A 9524-nucleotide genomic window follows, 5' to 3' on the forward strand; every position below is an offset into this window, starting at 1 on the left:
TAGATGTAACTGAGTAGTGATACTTCAGGTTTTACACCTCTATTTGTTAGGGGGAAAAAAAAGAGAACTAAATGGAATGAGATAGAAAGTGACGAGGTTTCAGACAAAGGACAAAAGCCTTCTGTTCATACTGCAGGTCTGTAAATTATTGTCTTGCTGTGGTTTTTCATGAGAAAGGTGTTTTCTGATCTACTGTTGATTTTAATTGCTCTGCAAACAAATGAGTTGTGCCAGTTTTTAGACATGGTATTACATCAAAGTGCAACCAAGCCCTATAGCAGAGTGTACAGATAGTCATTACCTATTGATGCTCACTGCTACCTGTGACCACCTGCTTTCTCTCAGCAGTATGCCATAGTGCCTCAAGCTGCTAATTTTGTTTTCAAAATAATCTGCTATTTTTGTTCTGTTAGAATCTCCTAATTTTGTTAACACGGTGCAATTAAGGGGGAGAAACTGATTGAGATTTATCGATAATGCCAGCTAATAACAGTCTGTAAAACAAGACTGATTGCATATTTAACTGATGAAAAATTAAATTCCTCTGTGCCAAATACCTCTGACTCTGCTTTGTCTCTGCTTAATACATTAACAAGCCTTTTATATGCATTGGGTAGCTTTAGGAAGAGTTATCCAACAAACAAGGGAATTTTTTGCCCAGGTGGCAATCCCACTGAAATACATTGTGTTAGACTGAGTACAAGTATACCGTGCACAAGCATGTTCTCCCTCTTAGAGATGCACACAAGCTGCACACTTTTTCCATCTCAGGGAAAGAGGGAAGCTTTCTCTTGTAGGCTGACAGATCCTGAACGCTGTTCATGTAATGGAAGGTGACAACTTGTATTAACTGTTGGTGTTCCGTCGGCATGGAGTGATCTAGCTACTGGAATGTCTCTGTTGGATTAGCTCTAGCTGATTAATGACAGACGATTCTCATGAGTTTAGCAGAGCACTTTGAAACCCAGATTTTTTTTTTTTTTCAGTCACAGCAAAGAAGCCTGTGGAGGAATCATGGCCAGCCAACAGGTTGAGTTGGAGGAAATCTCTTAGATAGATGGACTATCAGACTGTGAAAAAGCATAAGGTACCTTTTGCCTTCACAGAGTGAGAGGATGCTGTGACTTCTGAAGAGCACTGTGCCATCAGGGAGGCAGGGTTGTGTCTGACCAGCTGTCATTTATACCCATGCTTCCCCATCACTGTGCTGTAGACAAATCTTTGTTTCCTTAAATAGAGGGGTGGGAAAAATGCCTAAGCTTGTTAAAGCAGAGAGCTCATTATTGAAGAAATACTGACTTGCATAATCCACATTATACATTTTGCCAGAGTTGTCTCCATAAGTGAATATTATTGAGTCTGGATCTTACAAGTATCAGTGCTTGGGTGCATCCCTATTGGTAAACAAACTATCCTGTATCATAGCCTGGTGCCACTAACAGGCCCTGGCTGCCCTGAGGCCTCACCCCTGCCCAGCTGTGGTGGAGGTGAGCTGCATTGCAGCCCTGTCTTTCTGCCTCACTTCTGGGTGGGTGCTGGACCTATGCTGGAGCTGGCTTTGGTTCCTTCTGCTTCTGGCTAGGCTCCTGCTTCATGGTTTGCCCAGGGCTGCTAATGGGCACTATCGCCAGCCTCTGGTGCTGGAGGCCAAGTTTAAACCCCAAGGGTTGTGGCCTTGCTGTTGGGGGCATCCTGAGCTCTGCTCTCCTCAGGGAACAAGCCATCAGCACGTTGCTTCCAAGCACTGCCCGTGTGGCTTGCTGCACCAGAAGAGCAGGCGGCCTGTTTCTTCTTGGCTGGGAGCAGGATCTGGGGGACTGGAAAGTGCACTGTATTACTGATGCTGTATGTGCAGCTGCTCTGCTCCAAGACCAAGCTGTCTGAAAGCAGCAGGGCCGGGCGGTGCTGTGGTTCCAGTACAGGGACTGCCGTGGGTTTGCTCCTCAGCACCCACCTGCAGGGCACCTGGAGGCAGGGCCAGCACAGCCACTGTGGCACTACCAGAGATCCTGCTGAGCCCGTGCATCTTTCTGGCTCGTGCTGTCTCCCTTTTTCACCACACCCCAAAACAGCTTTCTTCAGAAGCTCCTTTGATGCTCACCTTCAGCAGGTGTGTCCTCATTCATTAGGAGGGGCTGTTTCCTCTTGGTAAAACCTTGTTGCATTTATTGTCATGTTCCTTTGCTTTGTTTTCTTTTTGCCATGCAGCCACCATCTTCATCATTAGAAAACAGCCTACTTATCTCCCAGGCATAGCTGTGTACTTTGCTTAATGTCCATTTTTTGGGGACTTATTGTGTATGTCAATTACCCTGTACAGGAAATAACTTACCTTTGCTTGTGATCCTTTGCAATTCTGTTATTTTTGCATTTTATTTTATTTTATTTTATTTTATTTTATTTTGTGCCAACTCTTAGATCAACGAGGCTGGAGACCACTGGCATCCAATGGCCTTGACAAACAGTGTCAGTTCAACATGCTCCAAGCCATCTGCTCCTTGGCACGGGTAATTCTGGCTAGCATTCATTCCAGCTACTGAGGATCTTCAGCCTAACTCTGCTGGGGAAACCAAGGGCACAAGGACAAACCCCAGCAGGAAATTAAATTAATCTGAAATACAGCAGTCCCTATTTGAAGAAGCCATCAGTGTGGTCAGCCTGATGCAAAGTGTTGGGTGAAGTGGCTCGAATATTAATGTAATGGATTAGAGGCCTCTGTGACCATGGTTAGTTTTCCCTTGAGGTATTTTGGTGATTCACAAGATCTTTTAAATGCTGATCAGAAGAAGAGGTTGATTCATCGTGTTAACATTAAAAGATATTGGAGGAGGCTAAAATCTTTGTATTTCCAAAGTATAGGATGAACTTTATTATGAAGAGCAGACCCTGATGTAGCTGTCTGTTAAAGGACTATCTTCTTGTGAAGCACCCGAGGCTGCTGTATGTTGGAGACATAAACAGGAGTGCTAAGTGAGCCTTGGTTGCCATTGCTGGGATGGAGGATTGAGGGCTGAAGGCTCTGTAGGGTTTGCTTGGGTCACACTGAAACACCTCCAAATGTGTGTGTTTCAGTTTTGGATCTGTAGTGGATGGGACTGGGTGAAAAAGGCAAATCTTTAGCTGCCGAAATTACCAAAGTAATAAAGAAGCCAAGGATTCAAGAATAAAATAAGATCCTTTCATGTGCAAGTAAGATATTGGACAGACGTAGATGAAAAGAATGCAGCCTATGTCAGTACCTTTCTCTTATGTTGAGATCCTTGTGTTTCCAACTGCTTCTTGAATTTAACAAAGCATGTCTGTATTCTACTTGTCACTTACTGTACATCCTTGTGCCTGGGACAGAGTATTTATATACAAAACATTCTGATATGTATAATCCAGCACTGAATGCAGATATTTTTGACTGCAGTTCACTTTCTCATTGGGTTAATTTTTCATTGGGTAGGCTTAGCTCACCATAAAAGCAGGTTAGAACGTAGCCACAGGTATTTTGTGCTAGTTTGTGCACTGCAACTCTTTCACTTGCCTTGTGATACCTTGCCTTGTGATATCTTATGCACGTCCCCCTGCCTGCAGAAAATCGGGAGAGCTGTCCTGGGACAGTAATTATGTATCACAGAATACGAACACATTTTCCCAGAGATATTGCCCTACTTTGAATGAAATGAAACAGAAAGGCAAATGAAGAAGAGATTGAGATTTGGAAGGAAATGTGATAACAGAAGCTTCTGTAATCTAATACTATGTCAGGTGTGTGCACAATTAATAATTAAGAGGCAACTATTCACAATTTTCTTACTCTTTTTCACAATATTCTCTTTCCCAAACTTACCTTGAGCTGCTGTTTTGAAGATAAGACTGTTGGTTTCTTATGGGCTCTGTAATACTCGAAGTTTCAACGTATGACTGCTTTGTAATGACAAACTTTTTCTAATGCCCCTTGGATGGAAGTTTCATTATTTTTACAATGAGTGCTGAGTTAGAGCAAAAAAAAAAGTTCAATTTTAGACTTCCAGTTTGATTTTTTTCCATAACCCTTGGCGTCATTGACTTACTCTGTTCCCTTTCGCAGTTCACATTCCAGGAGCGAGTATTCAGCAGCTGGGTAAATCAGCCCCAAGAATCCGGATTTGATCTTTTCCAAAATGTTTGAGATCATTTTCTCTTTTGAACATATCGGAAACAAGGGGAGATGGATTTCTGTAGCTGATGACAGCTGATTCAGAGCAATGACATCATAAAATAGTGTGGGTCGTAGGGACTGAGAGCTTGTTAGGATGTGGATATGGACCCCTTGTCTTGGGCTAGCAGTTGAGTCAGAGGGAGTCAAAGATGTCTATGGGCAATATGTCTGAGTTACAGAGAAATAAGCTGGCAGATTCATCTTTTGGGTCCTGTGGCATTTCGTGAAAGAATGCTCTTTTAAAAATTTGTGTTGGATGCAACTGTGCTCCCATAAGGGTAGAGAGAAGGAGAGGATATGTGGCAATTTCTGTAAGTGCTTACTGAAAGGAAAATTATCTTGGCAGTCTCATCCTGCAGCTGGCAAATCCACATGACTTTTCTCCAGGGATGCAGGTAGCGGTCCCTTCTTCTTTAGTAGTATGTAAAATACAGTGTATTTGAGTTTGCTTTCCAAAATCTGAAGAGGTCTGCAAAATATGAGAAGAAACAATGCATTGTTTTCAATCAGTGAATTAAAATAAAATAACTTATATTCACAGAAAGTCAACTATGGGTAGGGATGCTCTGAAGAAGGTAGAGCATTATTATGTCGGCCAGTATGAACAGAATGAGAACTGGTGGCTTTAGTCAAGAAGCAATAGGTTGAGTCTTCACATCAAACTTTATTTTGAATGGATTTTGTCAAGCTCTTTCAGCAGCAAGGCTGTAATGCACTGCACTGCCTATCTAAAAGGTGTCTGCCTCCATTCTGCTTTGATACAGAACAGTTTAAGTATTTAAGCTTTTGCCATCAGTTAAACTTGGAAAATGTTTGCACAGAAGTACAGCGCTGAATGAAAACTTTCTTAGTGGTGGAAAGACAGAAAATCCAGTAGTTCAGTTATATTTTTGTGTATGTACTTGGATAAATATCTATCTATTTGGGTAAATATACAGAGGGGCAGCCTACAGAAGTAGCAGTTCACGCAGGGGCGAAAGCAGAAGACAGACTCCTTGATACCCAAATAAGGAGATAAAGGACACTGTGTCAGTCCTACAGATGTGTAAAGGTGAGGAGACAGGTGGAAGAGAAGAAAAGATCCCAATCACTATGAGCTTCTAAAGGGAGTGAAAGGCACGTCTCAAGCCAGCATATCCTCAGCAGGCTTTGAAGGATGCAAGAGGCACAGCCAGGACTCGATGACTGGTGTATCTGGTCCCCCTGTGTTGTCTTGAGACCTTATGGGTAAACACGCCTGCGTGCTGGCAGCCACACTTGCACATGTGAATCTGGTTTCCTGAGAGAAGGTGGATGGACGAAGATATGTTTTAAAATCAATTATAATTATGAGTCAGTTACTGAAGTAAGCTCACGTGTTGATTTTTGTTACGATACCACAACATCATTTCCTGAGGAGAAGCTTGCTGACAGCAGAGAAAAGCTTGTTAAGGAAAGGACTTTTCTCCAATTAGGAGGCAGCTGCTGATGCTCTTATCTGACTGCTTTGTAGTGTTTTAATGTCTAAACAGCCTGAACACTGCAATTGCAATAATGAACTCTGCATAGCATAGGGGAGTAGCCAACTGACATCATTAGCACTAGGGACGCCGAGCAGGGAAGGTAATAGGAGGAAGATATGACCATTTTCACTGGACATAATATAGGTAAATTGATGAGTATATACTGGAGTAAGTTCATACTTAGTCCTTGTTTGACTCTAGAAGCAGCAGCAAGGTCGTTCTGAATACCTTTCACGTATCCGCAGTGGTGCTGTGCTGACTGCATGTCAGAGTTTACGAGAAGAGCCAGCTGAGCTGTTTGCTGTGAGCAATTTAGAAAATATCCCTAGAGTTAAATACACATCCTATACCTCCTGCAGTTTCTCTTCTAACAGGTCAGGTTGTTGTCTGCGAGCAAGTGGGAAGGTAAAGAAGCCCTTATCTTCTTTCTTCAATTCTACTGAGCCAAACTCAGGAAAATTACTGTGACCGATAAAGTGAGAGAAAGCTGTTTGCTGGTGGCAGTCGCTGGCATCCTACTCAAACACTGCAAATGTCAGGTTTTATCACGGTGGAAAGTCAGAATTGGCTGTAGCAGCTGTATTTTCTGTAGGTAATCTCTGATCATCAGACTCCGCGTATACTCCAGTCTCTATCCGGCATTTCTTTTCCAATGTCTTTTCTCTGTCTTCCCCCCCGCCCCCAATAAGTGTTTTGAGAGATTTACTAAGCAGACTGCAGAACACCACTGAATTTGCTCTCTCCCATTTGCTCTGAATTTGGTCTCTCCCATTGCAAGGCAAAGAGCACAAAAAACATGCTTGCCTTTGTGGCGAGGAAGAGAACGATCACTGAAAATGTGGATGGCCATTTGCTGTCTTCTTTCTCAGGCAATTACAGTTGGAACTGAGCATCTTAGTTGGTGGGATCAATCTGATAACTTTGTCTCTTTGAGTCTTCCATAGGAGATCTCACTGGAATGAGGAAGAAGATGCTCTCATAGACACAAAGCCATTAGGCACAAAACTGTACAAAAAGTTGGATATCATTTTTTAGTCCTATTTCTGTATCTTACTGAGTTCTTGTTCTGTTTTCAGCATGTCCCTTCAGTGAGGATATCCTGGTACAGTCAGGATCTTCTGATACATTTTTTAAATTCTTGTCCCAGATTGTTCAAAAAAGTACTTTCTCTGTGATGAAGACAAAAGTTCCTTCTTCTGTCAAACCTCAGCTTTCATAAAAGTGACTGAGCTATTTTAGATCAAAACTTCAGCAAAAGTACTTGCCTTTGGGAAGGCCAACCTCAGAAACTTTCTGTATGGTATGAAGTCCAGGAATCAGCATTAGTGGAACTTGGTGTTCACAGGGAAAACTCTGATGAAATGGGGATAGGATGCTTTGAAAGATAATTATCCAAGTCCTTTACATAAATATATCTTCTGGAAAAATACAGGCGTGTTTTGCCTGAAAAGCTCTGCATCCTCCTAGGTAACAAAGACCTGGGCTTTCAATTCCTGATCCCTGCTGCATGGATGGCCTTGAGGGGATGGACCCTGTGCCAGTGGCTGTGCAGTGGGCAGACTGGCACAGCCTGACTGCATGGCACGCTGCTCCTGTTCCTGTTGCCATGGCTCCACTCTGGAATGGAGCTCTGGGGCTCTTAGGCTCCGTGTTGTTGTGCTGATGGCCCTGAAATGCAGGGTTTTCTTATGCTTTTCCATCTTGTGAGTTTTCAGTGTCTGAATGGGGTCCCCAGAGCTGATGTGCCCCTGTTAACTGTAGTATTGCCACAACACGCTATAGAAATTCTTACAACTTTTTACACTGTCTGGTTGTGATAGGACAAGAGAGAATGGCTTTAAACTAGAAGAGGAGAGATTTAGATTAGATGTTAGGACGAAATTCTTTACTCAGATGGCAGTGCTGCCCAGAGAAGTGTGGGTGTCCCATCTCTGGGGGTGCTCAGGGCCAGGCTGGGTGGGGCCCTGGGCAGCCTCAGCTGGTGGGAGGTGTCCCTGCCCTTGGGATGAGGTTTGAGAGTAGAGGTGATCTTCAAGGTCCCTTCCAACCCAAGCCTTTCTGTGATTCTGTTCTTTCCTTTTATATGAATGACTTATCAGCATTTCCCATGGTGAAGTCGGGGTTGCTGCTGTCCCTCTCAGCAGCAGTGGTCCAGGTGAGTGGGCAGGGGCTCCTGAGGGCAGCGAAACTCTTTGTGTTGGACCCTGCAAGGTGCAGATGCTTGGCTGATGCATGCAGAAGTGCTCTGCTGGAGGCTGAGTTCTTACACTGATGTCTGCCCCAGGTGAGGATCTGGTTTTTGATAGTCTTTTGCACCTAATAGCTTGGGTGTACATAGTCATGTAAACCAATGGGAGGGGAAAGCAAATTGGATTCAAGTATGGATTCATTGTTTGAATTATTTTGCTTTATTTTTTTTAATCTTGTCCATTGTTTCGTGTTCATTGCTATTTTTGTTTGAGGCACTTGAAGCAGTATTTGCTTAACAGCCTAAGGTGAAGGGGTTGTCATTTAGGGAGCAGATCAGGCTGCTGTTGAATTTACCTGTATCATTTGTTATTTAGGAGCAGCATCTCAGCTCTGTGCTACCATGCAGACATGGGCAGGCATGGTTCAATTGGTAGCTCGGCATCATTGGCTATAAAGTATAACACTGGGCTTTGTGTGACAGCTTTAATCAACTTCTGCCTCAAGGTCACCCTTGGCTTCTGAGTTATGGGAGTACCAAAACCTGCTGTGATCTATTTTGATGAAGGTAAGTCAGTCCATGTTTTCTGGCAGTTTGACTGTTCTGTGATCTGTAACTACACTGCTCCTAGTACTAAAAATATGCTCCGGACAAATATGTGTGGATGGACAGCTCAAATAATAGCAATCCATCTTAGCAGATGGCATTAGTTCTTCTATTGTTTCCTTCAGCTGACTTCTCCTTTCATAAAAGGAGAGGCTCAATTACTCCCTTAGGAGATTCAGAACAACCATCTTTGTCAGAAAAGTTTAGCTTTCTCGTTCAACACTTACATGGTTTTGGAAGTGAGAAAGGGATTTGCAAAGGTGTTTGGGCAGCTCAAGTCAGGATGAGAAGAGGGAGTTGGGTGCCCAGCAGTGCTCCAGCCACTAAGTCCAATGGCTGCAGAAATCAAAACCTCCTATTTGCTTTCTCCCTTGGGCTCCCATTTTCAGACTCACATACAGTAGGATCAGGAGAATGGCTTGCAAGGTCAGCATGTGTGCCTTAGGAATGATATGTGACTTGTGTCAGAATGATTGCCAAGTGACTGTTAAAAAAATGTAGTGGATTCTGTGGTGAAAATCTGTGGAGTGCTGTATGTGGGCTACGATCGTATCCAGATAAAACTCAAATTTACCCTATAGTTGCAGTTGTGATGTGACTGATTAACAGAACCATGTGTCCATGTGGACAGCTGGCACACTTACTGAACTGTTCCATGTTGGTCAAGGAACTCTGAAGCTGATCTCTGCACAGAGGACATCTGCCTGCCTGCAGGCAAGGTGGGAGGTGGAGCTTCAGCCAGCCACCTGGCAGCAGGCTGCTCAGGGAAGGGGCAAAGTTGCTGTCCCTGGGGTGTTAAGAAACGTGGATGTGGCACTGAGGAATGTGATTTAGTGGGCATGGTGGTGGTGGGTTGACAGTTGGACCTGATGATCTTAGAGGTCTTTTCCAACCTCAGTGATTCTATGATCCAAGGCAGTGAACAGGAGCTTTGCAGGCAGGGATTTGGGAGAGTGTCAGGAACTCCTGGCTGGCTTCTGCTGTGCACAGCTTGTATGCTGGAATGTGCTGGTGAACTCCCTGGGCAGGGAATCCAGGAGCT

The 9524-nt window shown here is 43.7% G+C and overlaps 1 long non-coding RNA gene across 3 annotated transcripts in view; it reads left to right on the forward strand.

Moving 5' to 3' along the window:
- Positions 1 to 9297, forward strand: part of LOC121111495 — a 61852-nt gene extending 52555 nt beyond the window's left edge. For all 3 annotated transcript variants that reach the window (XR_005862342.1, XR_005862340.1, XR_005862341.2), the window contains 3 exons: positions 987 to 1087; positions 2419 to 7391; positions 7788 to 9297. This is a non-coding gene — a long non-coding RNA (uncharacterized LOC121111495). The remainder of the gene's footprint in view (positions 1 to 986; positions 1088 to 2418; positions 7392 to 7787) is intronic.
- The last annotated feature ends 227 nt before the right edge of the window (positions 9298 to 9524 follow it).

This window comes from Gallus gallus, chromosome 9, assembly GCF_016699485.2.
Source record: "Gallus gallus isolate bGalGal1 chromosome 9, bGalGal1.mat.broiler.GRCg7b, whole genome shotgun sequence".
Classification (NCBI taxonomy): Eukaryota; Metazoa; Chordata; class Aves; order Galliformes; family Phasianidae; genus Gallus; species Gallus gallus.